This window comes from Saccoglossus kowalevskii, chromosome 19 (genome assembly GCF_978046115.1).
Source record: "Saccoglossus kowalevskii chromosome 19, keSacKowa6.1, whole genome shotgun sequence".
NCBI lineage: Eukaryota > Metazoa > Hemichordata > Enteropneusta > Harrimaniidae > Saccoglossus > Saccoglossus kowalevskii.
This window is the reverse complement of record NC_140659.1, coordinates 15,188,212-15,206,917: the sequence shown is the minus strand read 5'-3', so window position 1 is coordinate 15,206,917 and position 18,706 is coordinate 15,188,212. Positions and strand designations below refer to the sequence as shown.

General features: G+C 34.4%; 1 protein-coding gene across 2 annotated transcripts in view; it reads left to right on the top strand.

Moving 5' to 3' along the window:
- LOC102809539 (uncharacterized) overlaps positions 1–18,706 on the top strand; it is a 103,973-nt gene that overhangs the window by 4,528 nt on the left and 80,739 nt on the right. Inside the window, exon 1 of one of the 2 annotated variants that reach the window (XM_085493902.1) lies at positions 2,782–2,827. The exons of the other annotated variant lie outside the window; for it this stretch is intronic. The gene's annotated coding sequence lies outside the window, so the exon portion shown is untranslated. Of the gene's footprint in view, positions 1–2,781; positions 2,828–18,706 lie in introns of those variants that run through there. 2 annotated transcript variants of the gene reach the window in all.

The window sequence follows — 18,706 nt, the reverse complement described above, 5'->3', positions numbered from 1 at the left end:
TGCTTAACAATGTCACCTTGTCCTTTTTATTTCCATTTCATGAAATAACCTTTTCTTTAGGAACCACATTGTATTATCAATGATATGTGAATGAGCAAGCCTAGTAGAATTGAGTAACTAACTCACCTAGGTCAATTTTAGTAAAATTTTCTAACTTAGACAAATCTAGCCGTAACATGTCAGATACTAAAGTTCTTTTCTATGGATTGATTTATACTGTAGAATACTTTATTTTCACTATTTTCGATGAAGGGATGATTCCGTGAAAAAAAATTCCAGCGAATATACTTTTTTTCCTATATTTCACATTAAAGTGCCTGTGAAATGGCTGCTATTTTCACGCCTAAAATTATCCATTGATACATAAATATTATTAATTTTTATGTTTCTAAGCATGAATTATTTTTTTAAGTGAAGTTAAGTGTTTTAAACTCAATCTACGGCAACTTTATTTTTGTGTATTTTAAAACGAGGCTCCTCATTAGCTTCTTATTTGCATACAGAAATTCCCCTTGTGACGTCAGAAGGGGAAGTCGCATCATAGCTTGCATTGCCGATACGTGTAAATAAGGCAAATTTCTTGTGCAGTTTTCTCGTCTTTGACTAAATTTTCACTTATGTACTTGTTCGTCGAGAAGGAATGGACCATAATGAACACATAGTATCAATTTTTGTTGCATGGGGTTGGGTTAGATGCGAAATATGTTCATTCTGGTGTAGCTGGTCACCGTGATCGTCGCCGGCGCACGTTTGTACACTGTTGCTGGACAAAATGGAATTTGACGTCGGAATTATCTCGTTTATATTTAGCAGGTTACTAGGCACGTCACTACACTGTTGTATTTCATCGATCGTCTGAGTAAAACTTTCAAAATTAAAATAAAAGAGAACATATTTTGACAATCTAAACATTATACTATAGTGTTCACTATAAAATAATGAAAAAAAAACGACAAATCACAGTTACTAAAAAAATGACAGCCGCGTGGAAATAAATTGAAATTTTGTTGAAATAGGTGAACGCGTTGGGTCACGACGAAGGCAAGTGCGTTAAAATTGGCGTTTAATTGGATAAAAAAATAATCGAGATCGACACACATACAGATAAATTCAGAGTGGATTCGAGTTAGCGTGATCCATGGCGTGATTGTCATAATTATAACATCATATTAAAACACTATTTGGTGGAAACACATTGACCAAGCCCGGATTCTTATTTCATAAATTATTACACAGATCAAGCTGCAAGCATGGAGGTAAAAAAAGAACAGAGGGTGAATTTGACATTCAACACCAATCACCAAACAATTCAGAAACTTTTAGCCTTCGAAAATGAAAACAATTAGCAGTGTGTAAGGGCTGTGTAATTTCCTGTTTGTCCGACGCTTCGTTTTCGTGTCACTGTCAAAATTATTTCTACCTTTTACTTAACAGGGACTATAAATGGTCTCTATAAAACGATAATCGGGATCGCAAAAAAAGTCAACTCATTTGAAACACTTGCCGGACGTCTCTCTCTCTCATCTGAAATCCGCCTCGGTGATATCATGGTCCGGAATTTCTTTCTTTCAAAAGTGTTGCGCCAGGTTTATGTTGTCGGCGTTTCTTTTTTAAACCTAGTTGTTTTTTCATGGACGAGGACAGTTTCTCCAAAAAAAAGAATCTGAGGTTAAGTGGCTTTCGTACACTGATGTCGCACCTTCGGATCGATTAGAAACGTGTGAATACTTTCACTATGACTATATGTTTCACTTCAAATGCCCACAACACAACATCTAAAAACTCTCTCAAAAAAAAAAAAAATAGACAAAAAAAAAAAAAAGAAAAAAAAAATGGCGACCGAAAAATGTATATCGTTAAAAAGTATACTGAATGACCAGTGTTATTACGGCTCAGGGATATAACTTCCTCTCACATTTTGGCATTTGGTGGCGCACTTTCGGAGAGAGTCGGAAATCCAGAAACAGTCGACCGTTTCAAGATAGGTGGGAGTGGCTACAATACGAGAAATATCCCAAATTTACTTGGATACGAGTAATCATTTTCGTCAAAAAAATCAATAACTGCCCATTTCAGTGGGACACAGATCTAAAATGGGAAACGCGAGGGTGGGCATTGCACAGGCACTTTAAACTCATCAAAAATCAGTGAAAATAAATTCCATACAAAACTCCCAAAAAACATTTTCAGCGAAAATTAATTCCAGCAAAAATAAAGTATTCCACAATAGTACATGTAGTGTAGTACCTCTACACCACATGTACTACTGTGGAATACTGCTAGTATTGCCAATCGAGTCACTGAAAATGCTGCTGTAAAACAAGGACTCTTACATCCAGTCACCTTGCTGGGGGAAGGTTACTGTGTGTTATAGAGCACAACGAACATAAAATAACTAAGATGTTTAATTTCCAACTATTTCAGCACTAAAACGACTTTAAAAATACTGTTGAATGAGTTTGAAGGGAAGTAGGTCAGTACCACATGAAGAATACATAAATCATATGTTTTTATGTTCACCTGGTACCAAGACACTTCTCGCAATGTGTGACAGGTCTCTTGAACTTCGACCCCCAAGCTTGTACGCTGCAGACTTTATGTCCTCGTTATATTGAATAATACAGGAATTTCATTTACGTATTTCATTAACGTCATTTCAGATAACAAATTTTAGGAATTTCTCTGACGTACAAAGCCGTCAGTTTTTGAGTAATTTAATTGCAATCATATCTATCAAATTTGCATGATTTGATGTAGCAAGTTTGTTTTTTATTCTGATTTTGATGTGCCAGTGTTGCATTGGTTATAGTGTAGGTCTGCAATTAAGGTACGTAGTGCTTTGTTATGTGTACATGATATGATTTCCAACTGACGAAGTCTTTTCGTGGTTAATTTCAGATATTGAGGAGACTTTCAGTATGTGATGCGTTACAACTTAGTATTTTGTAAACATTTAATTTATTCTCTACTTGTTTTGTTACTTCAACAACACTCTCAGTACATATAGCCATATAGTTTTATAATCTAAGAAATTTGAAATAGCTAGTGAAATAATCAATATTGCAGTCTGGCATGTTGCTATGCAAATCTGTGCTTGTGCATGTCGCTAGTGAGATAGTTTCTGGTACATTTCTTTAATTCGCAAAATGAATAATTAATGAATGTCAGAGACAGGTGTAAGTAACACTATTACAGCATTTGATCTTATCAGTGTATGTTGTATGACTTTATATCTAAGTTATAGCAAATTTCATTTAATTTGAAATGAACATTTCCATTGTGATCATGACATTTTTTTGGGATCATTTGCAAAAAAATTGCAGCAGTCCTGCTTAGAGACAACCTTTCACAGATTTTGCAGTGTAGTGACATCAATTTCTAGCAATAAAAATTCATCTAGTTTGTAGTAATATCAATATACAGGTAACTATAAACAGCAATTTAAAGAAACTTTTAGAGGTCCCAAAAAGATTCTGGATATGTGTCTTTGTGGAAGTATTCCCTAGTCTGACTTATTATAGATGAGATACCATCACCTGCCTACCCTAGAAACTGGTTAGTGAATACTGTAGAATACTTTATTTTCGCTTGGAATTTATTTTCGCTATTTTCGCTGAAAGGATGATTCCGTGAAAATAAAATCCAGCGAATATACATTTTTTCCTATATTTCTATATAAACTCATCAAAAATCAGTGAAAATATATTCCATACAAAATGTCCAAAAAGCCTTTTCAGCGAAAATTAATTCCAGCGAAAATAAAGTATTCCACAGTAGGTTGTTGAACTGGGTTGAAAAAGCACCCTTTTATATGGTCAATATTTATAAAAAGGCCTAGCATATAGGTATATTATAGGGATTATCGAAAGCAAACTTAATTAGTATGAAAGCAGTTGCTTTTGATACCTCTGTGAAGTTCAAGCCCTACCATCAAAACTGTGGCATTCATACATGTAGCTGGGGTAGGAGTCAACCTTGTTTCGGTGTTCAACACTGTCATATTTTGAGAATGCCGACTTTGAGTACGGTACTACTACGCTACTGATGATCTGATAACAGATGTGACATTGGAGTGCCTTGATTAACCTTGCCTGTGTTGATGCTAGGATATAATGCATTGGATTGCTATATAATGATAGGTTGATCACGGCCACTGATAGTCTCATGTTGATTCTGTGCAAAATGTGTATGTCACTGACTGATACATTTATGCCAGGTATCTAAATATTTGGCTCATGTGTGCAGAACACAAAGTAAGGCCAATGACATGCCAATGCCTTTGTGTTGGGATGAAACCTCGTACTTAGATCTTCTGGGACAGTCCACAGAATTTGCAATCTGTGCATATTAATTACCTAATTTGCATGACAGTAAATTTACAGCTTTTCTACTAATATCTCAAAAACTAACCATCGTAGTACATAGATGCCCAGTTTTGGGTCGAAATCTATGCATACTAATTACCTAATTTGTATAATATTAGCCAAGTTTAATTTTTTTTTACACATTGCCCACTCATCAGATTTCAATGAAACTTGGTACATTGATGCCTGGGAATAATTCACAGACTGAATTAGTTTTGAGTAAAATTGGTGCATATTAATTACCTAATTTGCATATTAATTGGCCAATTTTGTTATTGATATATCAAGAACCAATGTATGGGTCATTCTAGTTTGGTGTGTGTGGGCCATACATATCTCCTCTGTATACAAATAATGGTGAGAATTCAACACAATTAGCACGATAACAGTACAAAGGTCACGATGTTTGAATTAGACTGTCACCTGTCTCATCTACACTTTATGCCTTTGCCCTCATTCTGCGTACAGTGCTTCTTAAGGTCTTTTAGGTGGAGGCGAGAAATGGCATGTGCAATTGTATTGTTTCTCTGAGTTTTTCACTGGTAAGTTGTAAGGCATCCTTTATTTATATGTACCGGGTAGTAGATATAATAATAACGACTACTGTAAAATCTGTGTTAAAAGCCGCGGTTTCTATTAAAATAGTACAATGCAACAGAGGGGATGTGTTTTCTATTAGAGCATCTCCACATATAAAAAATGATGAATTTTTGTTTTCAATTGTTCAAAAAGAATGGATGCGACTTTTATTAGGGATGCAACTTCTAATACAGATATAATGGTACTGTTAGTTACTTTACTTAATTTATTATATGTAATCAGTAGTTTACCAATATTAAGATAATCACAATTTTTGCTAAAAAAAAAGAATGGACAAATTCAATAAAACAAATCTAATGCTTTGTGTTGTCAATGGAAAATTACTTTTTTTGACTACAACAAATTATCATACCGTTGCTACAAATATCTAAGAGTATTTTCAAAGCAAGTCTTATCATTAAAACACACAGCATCTCCTACAGAAAAGTAAATTTAAATCTTCAAAAAATATATTGTCTAAATAGGCATTATGTTACTTTATGTTTTAATTTGCTGCATGAATTTTCTATAATATATCGTTAAAATCGCTCACATGGTGAGGGCCGTAGAAAACTATGGTGCCTGAAACACACTATTATGGAAAATGACATGTAAAATCTTCAGTGAGAGGCAGTCAGAGAGGCTTACTCTCTATCCCGGTAAGTTGTCTTATACTGGATCCTCAAAACATTGATTTGAATAAAAAAAGTCAAATTACTGAATATGTATCATTCTAGTAACTTAAATTCACTGTATATAAGCAGAATTCATCTATCAATGTTTAACTGAATGGCTGATATATATATATATATTTTATTAGACGCATAAAATCCTTAGGAAAGGATAAAAAAGGTCTTACAGAAAGAGATTAGAAAACTATAATCTAAAAAAGAAAAAGAAAAAAACTTTTCTAAAAATATAAAACAAATCAAAAACAAATATGAATAAACAATAAAGACAATTTGCAGCCAATGGTGATACAGAATATAGAATGAACACAAAATGTAACCTAATACACTGATAGTTGTTGCTGTTTTGTTCCATAGCTGTTTTTTAAGAAGACAGCTAAGGCTGGTGCTAGAGTATGGTTTCCCATAATCAAAATGAATTTATTCTGACTTTTTTCTTTATCAAAATTTGGAACTTTATTTTTATGCAGTCAGGAATAATTTGTCCCTATGATGACTGTAAGCTGGACATTTCATTACAAAATGTTGCTCATCCTCAATTATATTTTGGCTGCACATATCACATGTTCTTTTATCCAGTGGCATATTATTATGTCTGCCTTTCTCAATTTTAAGGTCATGGTTGCTTGCTAATGCTTTCAAATGCAGTGTTTACATCTACCCACATTACCATAAGAGTTTTCAATTCATTTTGTAAGAGCTTATGGTGTCCTTGATAACAAAAACATATCTGATCATTGGGACTCAAGATTCACATTCTTAAATTATGATTTAAGATTTGCAGAGGTCCACTTTGTGAATTACTGCCCCCCCCCCAACAGCTAGTAATGATAATGAATGAACTGAAGAGATGAAGAATACCAGGGATATAGAGGAATGCACCCCCAATGAGAATATTGCCATAGGATATGTCAAAGAGTAATTGATATGTTGGTCTTAATAACAGTGGAAGCAGATCTTTAGATGATATTGACTATTAATTTAGTAATATGGAATGAAAATATGCAAGAAATGTTTACACTTCTATATTTATCCCTGTCAAACCTTTGAGCGCCAAAGTTAACTTTTGTGACCATTCATAAAATAAAATGTTTTATTTTTCACAGATTTTTTAAAAATTTTGATCAGACCTGTATTCAATAGAAAACTATGTTCCTTGGTCTAAAATGATAAAAAAAAATATTTAAAAATAGGTAAAATTTTAAAAATGTAAGTGAGAATAATTATGGGGCTCTTCTTTTACTGTTAAATCCTGCCACCCCTACACAGATTCTATTAAACTGCATACTCTATAGGAAATACATTTTGAAACGGAAAACATCATGGTTCTAAATATTTAATCCTTGGAAGACCAGCAACTGTAATAGGTGATTTTCCGTACAATTGCGAGATCTCGCGAGATGCATGAAAGACGCGCGTCGAACGTCTGCCGCAAAAATCGAACGATTTGATTTTGAGCTAGAATTTCTTTATTTCGCAGGTTACATTGACCGGCCGATCTTCGACAGAGGAATATTGCTTCCGAATACCCTTACTTAATCGAAATTGCCTATCATCAAATGTGGACAGCACGTTATTAAGCATGGAAATGTCCCCGAAATACTTTCGCATTTGTCGAATCCCACGCGATGTTTGACGCGACTACGACGCTATGACCTTTGTTTGTCCTGTTTTTACGTTCGATTTCACGCATAACACGTGATTCTCGCAGTGAACAGAAAATGGTCTATTATTTAGTATCCAATAACAAACCAAAATTTGTGTACATTGTTTTGACAATACCATATTTGCTCCATGTAGTACTGTAGAGTAATTTATTCACTTGGAATTTATTTTCCCTGAAAGGATGAATCGGTGAAAATAAAATCCAGTGAATATACCTTTTTTAGCTTCGCTGTCGACTTTGTCGAGCGGAGCTTATCATATGAGTGATTGTCCGGCATCGTTCGTCGTCGTCCGTGTCAATGTTTTACTTTTTCGACTTCTTCTTGAAAACTACAAGCCTGAATGCTTTGATACTTGGTGTATATGTACCTTGGATAGACCTCTCTCAGATTTGTTCATTTCATGATGATATCTTCAATTCTCTAATTTTGGTGAATATTTTTGTCATTTTTGGTAAAAAGTGATATTTTCGACTTCTTGTTAAAAACCACAAGTCCAATTGCTTTGATATTACATATATAGGTACTACATGTGTACTTCTCTCAGATTTGTTCATTTCGTGAAGATATCTTCAATTCTCTAATTTTGGTGAATATTTTTGTCATTTTTGGTAAAAAGTGATATTTAGCTCCGCTGTCGACTTTGTCGAGCGGAGCTTATCATATGAGTGATTGTCCGTCGTCGTCGTCCGTCGTCGTCGTCCGTGTCAATGTTTTACTTTTTCGACTTCTTCTTGAAAACTACAAGCCTAAATGCTTTGATACTTGGTGTATATGTACCTTGGGTAGACCTCTCTTAGGTTTGTTCATTTCATGTTGATATCTTTAATTCTCTAATTTTGGTGAATATTTTTGTCATTTTTGGTAAAAACTGATATTTTCGACTTCTTGTTAAAAACCGCAAGTGCAATTGCTTTGATATTACATTTATAGGTACTACATGTGGACCTCTCTCAGATTTGTTAATTTTGTAATGATATCTTTAATTCTTTAATTTTGGTGAATATTTTTGTCATTTTTGATAAAAACTGATATTTTCGACTTCTTGTTAAAAACCGCAAGTGCAATTGCTTTGATATTACATTTATAGGTACTACATGTGGACCTCTCTCAGATTTGTTAATTTTGTAATGATATCTTTAATTCTTTAATTTTGGTGAATATTTTTGTCATTTTTGGTAAAAACTGATATTTTCGACTTCTTGTTAAAAACCGCAAGTCCAATTGCTTTGATACTACATATATAGGTACTACATGTGGACCTCTCTCAGATTTGTTCATTTCGTGATGATATCTTCAATTCTCTAATTTTGGTGAATATTTTTGTCATTTTTGGTAAAAACTGATATTTTCGACTTCTTGTTAAAAACCGCAAGTGCAATTGCTTTGATATTACATATATAGGTACTACATGTGGACCTCTCTCAGTTTTGTTCATTTTGTAATGATATCTTTAATTCTCTAATTTTGGTGAATATTTTTGTCATTTTTGGTAAAAACTGATATTTTCGACTTCTTGTTAAAAACCGCAAGTGCAATTGCTTTGATATTACATATATAGGTACTACATGTGGACCTCTCTCAGATTTGTTCATTTTGTAATGATATCTTTAATTCTCTAATTTTGGTGAATATTTTTGTCATTTTTGGTAAAAACTGATATTTTCGACTTCTTGTTAAAAACCGCAAGTCCAATTGCTTTGATACTACATATATAGGTACTACATGTGGACCTCTCTCAGATTTGTTCATTTCGTGATGATATCTTCAATTCTCTAATTTTGGTGAATATTTTTGTCATTTTTGGTAAAAACTGATATTTTCGACTTCTTGTTAAAAACTGTAAGTCCGATTGCTTTGATATTACATATATAGGTACTACATGTGGACCTCTCTCAGATTTGTTCATTTTGTAATGATATCTTTAATTCTCTAATTTTGGTGAATATTTTTGTCATTTTTGGTAAAAACTGATATTTTCGACTTCTTGTTAAAAACCGCAAGTGCAAATGCTTTGATATTACATATATAGGTACTACATGTGGACCTCTCTCAGATTTGTTCATTTTGTAATGATATCTTTAATTCTCTAATTTTGGTGAATATTTTTGTCATTTTTTGGTGAAAAGTGATATTTTCGACTTCTTGTTAAAAACCGCAAGTCCAATTGCTTTGATACTACATATATAGGTACTACATGTGGACCTCTCTCAGATTTGTTTATTTCGTGATGATATCTTCAATTCTCTAATTTTGGTGAATATTTTTGTCATTTTTGGTAAAAAGTGATATTTTCGACTTCTTGTTGAAAACTGTAAGTCCGATTGCTTTGATATTACATATATAGGTACTACATGTGGACCTCTCTCAGATTTGTTCGTTTTGTGATGATATCTTCAATTCTCTAATTAATTTATTTTGGTGAATATTTTTGTAATTTTTGGTAAAAAGTGATATTTTCGACTTCTTGTTAAAAACTGTAAGTCCGATTGCTTTGATACTATTCATATTGTTCATTTTCTAATGATGTCTTCAGTTCTTTAATTGAAATGTGCATTGCTAACAGCGGAGCTATCTCAGCCGATAGGCTGCTTGTTTAGACTTCTTGTTAAAAACCAAAAGTTCAATTGCTTTGATATTACATATATAGATACTACATGTAGACCTTTCTCAGATTTGTTCATTTCGTGATGATATCTTCAATTCTCTAATTTTGGTGAATATTTTTGTCATTTTTGGTAAAAATTGATATTTTCGTCTTCTTGTTAAAAACCAATAGTTCAATTGCTTTGATATTACATATATAGGTACTACATGTGGACCTCTCTCAGATTTGTTCATTTCGCGATCATATCTTCAATTCTCTAATTTTGGTGAATATTTTTGTCATTTTTGGTAAAAATTGATATTTTCGTCTTCTTGTTAAAAACCAATAGTTCAATTGCTTTGATATTACATATATGGGTACTACATGTGGACCTCTCAGATTTGTTCATTTTGTGATGATATCTTCAATTCTCTAATTTTGGTGAATATTTTTGTAATTTTTGGTAAAAAGTGATATTTTCGACTTCTTGTTAAAAACCAAAAGTTCATTTGCTTTGATACTACATGTAGATCTTTCTCAGATTTGTTCATTTCGTGATGATATCTTCAATTCTCTAATTTTGGTGAATATTTTTGTCATTTTTAGTAGAAAGTGATATTTTCGACTTCTTGTTAAAAACTGTAAGTCCGATTGCTTTGATACTATACATATTGTTCATTTTCTAATGATGTCTTCAGTTCTTTAATTGAAATGTGCATTGCTAACAGCGGAGCTATCTCAGCCGATAGGCTGCTTGTTTTTAATATGTATTACATTCAACTCATCAAAAATCAGTGAAAATAAACTTTTTCAAAATTTATTTGCACAGAAAATTAATTCCACCTAAATTTTAGTATTTTATAGTGATTCTCTTAAAGTAATTAAAGATTACGTCAAATATGTCAGGTTCTAGGAATTTGATACATGTAGATGGTATGTCTTTGTTTGCAAAAAATACCGGTACACTGTGCTTTTAATTAACCCGTGGCCTGATATTGTTTGATTAGCAGATAGACTTCGTAGTGAGACACATGCCTTAATGACCTATTACACATTTTTACGTTTGTAAAAAAGTTAATCTGATTTCATGACCAACAATTATTGATAACACAGTGGTTGTTATACCGTGATCTATAAGTTCTGAATTCAAATCCTACCTGGCGTTAAACCGCTGAAAATTGATCCACCTTTACCCGGTCAATGCGTGCCACAGACTCAATGGGTAACATTGTGACTTTGCGGGGACCTTGGGTAAGGTTCGCTGGTTCTTGTGTTTGATTGTACCTATTTACGATGCTGTGATAGCTTATACATTTGCCATCTGATGGAAAAATGGCCCTGTTGGTCAAGATTGTGCCATTCGACTGACTTATCCAAGTCGTAAATTCAGTGATAACACTGATATTGCAGAAAACAGTTATGCATTTCCTGTTGTGTTAACTGATGGATCATCTTTCATGACGTCATGATGTATAATCTATAATCATGAGGTCATCACCTGTTAACCTTAATTGCATCTCGTTATCTCATCTCCAGTTATGCAATGATATACCATGTTGAGGTTGGGAGCTCATTCATACATCTTTAATGAGGTCCTGTGATAAGTAAAGTATTTGATTGAATGAATTTATTCTTACACACGCGTATTTGCAAATACTTGTTGTTTACGGAATTGGTGCGTGCAGCAGTCATTAGTGATCATTCGCCAGTGTTCTCTCCCCAAAATTAACAGTGTTTCAGCTCATTTACATTGGGGGGGGGGGGGGCTATTCTGTAGTCTTGTGAATGAATCATGAAATATTTCCTAAAATTCATACATATTTATACATATTCATTCATACAATATTACCTGGACCTCAATACAGCTTTGCAAGAGATATCAAGAGTGCCCATTTCAAGGTCAAAATACCAGAATGTACCACTGTCCATCTCTGTGGTTCTTTGATTAAAGGGTTTGTTGTTTGTGGAAAGTAGTTTCAGTGTCTCTAAAATAGGACATACCATAGCAACATTAATTTCTAGTTACCATGCTAAGAGTCAAGATAATTCACCAACAAATACTTGATGAGTTACATGTAGCTTTATTATTGAAAAGCAGTGGTTGTTGTATCGCCCCTGTTGTATATGTTAGGTACATAGCAAGTGTTTTTAAAATACATTGCTTGTTTACATGAAATTCCAGTATGCTCTGCGTGACGACCACTGTCCTTTAACCAAAGGATTATGCCATTGCTGCTATGATTTTAGTATGTGCGTGTATACAAGGCTAAAAAATATATATATCAAGATCTAGTGTTCCTCTGTGTTGTGGTATACTCATGATGCAGCTTACTATTAAAGGTATATTATAGACGAATTTCTGTGCTAAAATGGACAAAGTTTAGTGTGATGTCATTGATTCACTGGATTTCAATCCAAGTGTGATGTCATTCACTGGATTTCAGTGCAAGTGTGATGCCATTCACTGGATTTCAGTGCAAGTGTGATGCCATTCACTGGATCTCAGTGCAATAGCAAGTGTGATGTCATTCACTGGATCTCAGTGCAATAGCAAGTGTGATGTCATTCACTGGATCTCAGTGCAATAGCAAGTGTGATGTCATTCACTGGATCTCAGTGCAATAGCAAGTGTGATGTCATTCACTGGATCTCAGTGCAATAGCAAGTGTGATGTCATTCACTGGATCTCAGTGCATGTGTTGTCATTCACTGGATTTCAGTGCATGTGTTGTCATTCACTGGATTTCAGTGCAAGTGTGATGTCATTCTTTGAATTTCACTGCAAGTGATATCATTCACTGGATTTTATTGCAAGTATGATGTCATTCACTGGATTTCAGTGCAAGTGTGGTGTCATTTTTTGAATTTCACTGTAAGTGATGTCATTTTCTGAATTTCAGTGCAAGTGTGATGTCATTTTTTGAATTTCAGTGCAAGTGTGATGTCATTAATTAGATTTCAATGCAACTGTGATGTCATTCATTAGATTTCAATGCAAGTGTGATGTCATTCTTCGAATTTCGCTACAAGTGTGATGTCATTCTTTGAATTTCGCTGCAAGTGTGATGTCATTCTTTGAATTTCACTGCAAGTGTGATGTCATTCTTTGAATTTCACTGCAAGTGTGATGTCATTCTTTGAATTTCACTGCAAGTGTGATGTCATTCTTTGAATTTCACTGCAAGTGTGATGTCATTCTTTGAATTTCACTGCAAGTGTGATGTCATTCTTTGAATTTCACTGCAAGTGTGATGTCATTCTTTGAATTTCACTGCAAGTGTGATGTCATTCTTTGAATTTCACTGCAAGTTTGATGTCATTCTTTGAATTTCAGTGCAAGTGATGTCATTCACTGGATTACAGTGCAAGTGATGTCATTGGATTTCAGTGCAAGTGTGATGTCATTCTTTGAATTTCACTGCAAGTGATGTCATTCATTGGTTTTCAGTGCAAGTATGATGTCCTTCATTGGATTTCTGTGCAAGTGTGATATCATTCATTGATGTCATCATTCAAATTATATTTTTAACACTTGTGAAATTCTTTTTACCGGTCTTTTTCTAAAACTTACAATATTTTTTCCCCATTCATATTTATAGCTGCATTATTTGTAAACATATTTTATAAGGCCACACTGATTTAATTTTATGGATGACATCCTCTGAAGACCCCAAAACTAATGCGAGAGGGCGAAAAAAAAAAAAAAAAATTGCCCCAAAAAAAAAATGCTGCTAAAACCACAGGACTACGGAGCTATTATTACGAATTTAACCACAGTGTATCAAAAAAACATCAAGTCTTTATTTGTAGGAGGCACATGCTGATGTACACATTTCGTACTGTATTACTGTCACAGGTATCATCACCTTTGATTTTGAAAAGGCAATAGGGTAAGGCAGATGTTAGCTTTGCCAAAGGCATATACATCAATAATAAAGAAAAACTTACTGTGTTGTATTGAAAAAAAAATAATTAAAAATGAACAATAAGTTTGTCAACAGCAACCTGGAAATTAACTTCTTTGACATTCAAACTACAGCTTTTAAAGTGACACTTCAGATAGACTAAGTGTTGACACAAATGCTCAAGAACTACTTCAACTCTGTAACAAATTATAAGAGGCTCGATATTGAAAAAAAAAACACCAACAGAGAGTCAACAAAAATTTGGATGCAGAAAATTATGTACATGTATCTTGATGAAAATGCGTCATATGATCAAAATATTACTGAATGTGTGTGCAAGCAAATTATCCGAATCAGAAAATGAAAAAACAATAAGAAGAAATTTTCTTCACCCCGTAAGGGGACTTCGGCCAAGGAGCTTCTGCTGCTTTCGTTGCAGTTTTGTCGACTTCAATGCGGACAAAGCAACCGAACTGATTTGTTGCCTGACCGACTTTTAGGCCACCATACACCTCCACTCCTCTCCCATTTCTCTCATCATTGCAGAAGAAACGCGGGACAGCCACTCTGGACAATATGTTTTCAAAGTTGTCTGGGCGAAACTCGCTTGCCGCTACTGACCTCTCGTATAGCCGTAAAAACGTCTCCCTGGCCAATGTCAATTGCGTACCAGTCTACAACAATCCCTCCATTTCACCTCTGAACTTTTATACTCACGTATTTTGTGGTGTGGTCGCCATGTTGGATCATTTATGGCAAAATTTGCATGTTTTGAGGCAATCTTTTTCCCATAGGTCTTTGCGCTTTACGTAACGCGCATCTAACTGTGCGGAGTTTGGTTTTGAGGTTGGCTGGTTCCCGCCTCAAGTGTCATGGCGTACCAAGCCACAAGAGGCCGGTAACTAGTAATGAATCCGGCATTCTGATTGGTCCATCACTTTCTCGTTGCTTGTTCTATTTCCCTTGGTTACCTGACGGCAGCGCTTATGCTCGTGGCCGTTCAGGGGTTTCCTTTTACTTTCGAAAGTTGGGTGAATAAAAAACTGTTTCTTTTTGTTATAAATTTTCACAGAAACAGCGAGGAATGTCAGAAACATCTCAAATGTGTAAATCTAAGCAGGCAGTATGTTTGAGCATGGCTTTATTGTAGTATTATAGACATGTTTACGCAGAACGGAATTTGGAATGTTTTCAAATTACGTCACTCAGTCACATGCCTTCCAACCGGAAAACCGGCCCAAATGGAACAATATGGCGATTACTAGTTACCTGCGTCCTACCAACCTTTTGCAAAGGTCGCCGGGAACCAGCGAAGTTTTGAGGTAGTCCAAAACGAGTTTTACGACAAGTCGGCGCTTTGCGACAATATGAGTCTGCAAGTTCCGGACAGAAAACCGATCTGTGGAGACTCGTCGTAGGAGATTTTTTTTTTTGTTTTTGTTTTTTTGTTGAGAACAGGCGAAAACTAATGTGCGCGTGGATGTCATCCATAAAATTAAATCGGTGTAGCCTAATGTAAATTTAAAGCTCACTAACAAAAATTATTGAACATAATGTAAAAAAATCACTTCTTCTATACAGTATCATATCAGTTTTTGCAAAAAAAAAAGTACTTCCCATAATGGCCTACAACACAGAACATTGGCATATGTTCTTAAGTCAGATAAAATGGAATATGTTTGTATGTGCTATTGATCCCAACTGCTGGTTGTCAGTCCCCGTTAGCATTGATGTGTTTTACTTACGAGTTCAACTTGTGAAGTAGGCCATTTTCTTTATTGAGATCATATTTGAGAGTAGTTTTATATACCTATATACATATATCAAGGCATGTTTTTTCTTATTATGTCAGTTCTTGGCATTGATATCTAGACGAGTTAAACAAGGATAACACTAAAGTTTTAGATACATTAAAGAAAATCTGTTTATGTATGGTCATAACAGGCTACCCTTAGTTTTCGGTAGCTTTGATCAACATTGCCACCGCAACTGTTTACAGCGTAATTTGTGACAATCTAACCATATCTTTGGTGTTAAAAATGTAATATAAATGCCACTGCACATTTTTAATTTGTCCTTTAAATCGTATATAAGAAAGTAACATACACAGAATGTTACAGTTTAGGTGGCACTCTATGAGTATCCAGGCATGAGGTATACCGGTACATGCAGGCAGCCTTGAATGCAGTAGCCTCTGTTTTTAAAACAACTTTTTGCAAGGGATGGTAAGCTTGTATTTTTTTTTTGAGTATGATGGATCTGTGGTTGATGGTACGGGCAAGGTATATTAAGAGAAAGATTTTGTCCGGCGGCGTTGTTGTTGTTGTTGTTGTTGTTGTTGTTGTTGTTGTCGTTAATTGTTATTGTGTGCATAATAACTTTACTAATTCTATTCCAAACTTCATCAAACTTGGTCACCTTATTTATCAGTATAATGTCTTCCCTGAGTTTGAACAACAGAGATGTCCTGTATGAAAATATCATGCAAAAATTGAAAAAATCTGATAAAATATTTTGACTGTTTCTACTTGACTGATCACTGGTGATACTCATCAAAGGTCACTGATCTCAGTGGAAATATGCAGTGTTGTATGTGTTCAATGAAGCAAATGATTTATTATATACCCTATATATAAAATGTTTTCGAAATGCAGTCCCTCACCCCCTTGGCTATTTTTTGACGATTTTTCGTCGCCGGAGCGATTCACGTCCTAAATTTTAGTTCTCCGAGCGTCTCTAATAAGTACCCTATCTAACCGCTGGGCTGAATTAGCTAAATTATGAAAAATTCATAGAAGATTGGGCGAAAATCGATCGTTTTTAGCCTCAACGTTTTTTTTGCTCGGAAACGCAAGGGCTATAAGACTCGATTTATAAGAACGCAGGTCGCTCGGATCAGACGGTTTCTATTGTTTCAAGTCTGTTGTGTGTCTAGAAAAATAACAACTTTGTTTTTTGGTGAATATAGAACATGCTCTGTTGCAATATAGGATTTTTATATGCAAATCGAACAATATTAATAGTTCCTTATTGTAACCTCTCCCATATAAATAGTCCTGTACTCCCTAGAATTTGACAATGGTACTAGCCCAGAATTGACTTTCTGTTCAGCGCGTCTTTGATTGTAGCAATGTTTACGCCACTGTACGAAAATACGCACACTCATGAATTTGACAATTTTCACTTGAGCGTTTTAGGATAGTGGGAATAGATGGAAATGCCAGTTACGTCACTCATGAAGATTGATGATTCGATTGCTGGCCAGGATAGATGTATTTTAATAGTGTTAATTTCTATGCAATATGTCTACACTCGCGATTCTCAATTTCGATGTGTAAAATCATATCGCTGCTGTGGACGGCGACGGCTGACATATTGTTTTGGTTCTGCGGCTCTCTTGGCATGGGCAACTGATTTTTAGGTTTCTGTTTTTTTTTAATATTCTGACGTTTACTTGGTCGTATTTTGTATATACTACTCAGACGGGAATGTGACATTATAAATACTTATATCAGTATAATGTATGTGTGGACTGTGTTATCTGACTTTTTTGTCGTGTTACATATTGTTCTGATCATGTTTGTCAACATATATTATTCTATACATGTTTCAAACAAACAAGTCATTTTGTTGACCGAACAGTTTTGTTGTTGTTATTTCAGTCCTTCCTAAAATTAATTTGTACAATCAAACTTTACTAAATTTGTCCCAGTATTCCGATGTGATATCAATAGTAACAAAACAAGAATTTCAGTTACGTGGACTATAGTGATTCTTATTAGTTATCGTGGACTTGAATACATTTTATACATTTATTTTATTGCTTGTCCAGTAAAGTAAAATATTGAGTAGTGTATAAATGAAGAGAGTCGGGTTACCAAAAAAAAACAAAACACATTTTTGCAATTTTTAAAAATTTTATTGAAAACACTTAAAATATATAAACAAGATACTGTATGCAAGTCTATCAATTTCGGTGTTTAAGGTCTGATATCTAGACATAATTGTCTAATTTGCAGAATTTACGTTCACTACAAATGGATAACAAATTTAAACAGTTTACGCTGGGGCAAGTTACCGATATTTGAAACATAAACAAGCACGTCTATTCATGAATTTAGTAGATTTGTAATACTGGAATATTAAAAAAAGATGATTTATTACCAGCAAAGTGTTTGACGGTGAGAAATAATGAACCAATTTCACAGAGAGATCAACGTACAAAAATATGAATTAGCCATTTTAGCGACGTCGCAAAAACTAGCATGGCCGCGAAAGAAATCCTGTTCTTTCGTGGTCACGCTAAAATTACTTACAAAACAATTATATATTTTAATATAAAAAAAAAATGTCCGACTTTGCCAGTCTACCTGAAACTGTGTCACAACGTATATCAGAATTTATTTCCACCAGACAGTGCATTTATCCAACTTCTCTTTTCTGCTGGCACTTGCAATATTTTTTTGAAAGTAAACTTCAAATCTCGCTTCATTACTATGTATATATTTTTCTCAGAAGGCAGACTGTACTGATCACAAATTTGTCGCTGTAATAACTGAAAACGAAGTTCTTTCGCTGTAAGAGTCGGTTTCTGTGATTTAGATACTCAATAAATTCTACGATATTTGCCGTTGATTTCTGTCTATGTCTGCCGGTTTTCTTGCTGGCATGGATAAAACCCGTAGCGCGGTAATAGGCAATAATGCTATGAACTGTCGATTTGGGAAGCCGAACTTCTGCAGCAATATTACACTGGCTCAAACCTTCCAAAAAGAAACGAATTATTTCATTCCTTACAGGAACAGCAGTATCCCTCGATTTTGACATTTATTATAATAAATATTCAATTTTGAACAGAACGCTGAAACAGAGTTAAGTACAGCACAGTGATAGAGGGACTGTGAATACAGTCGTTTGC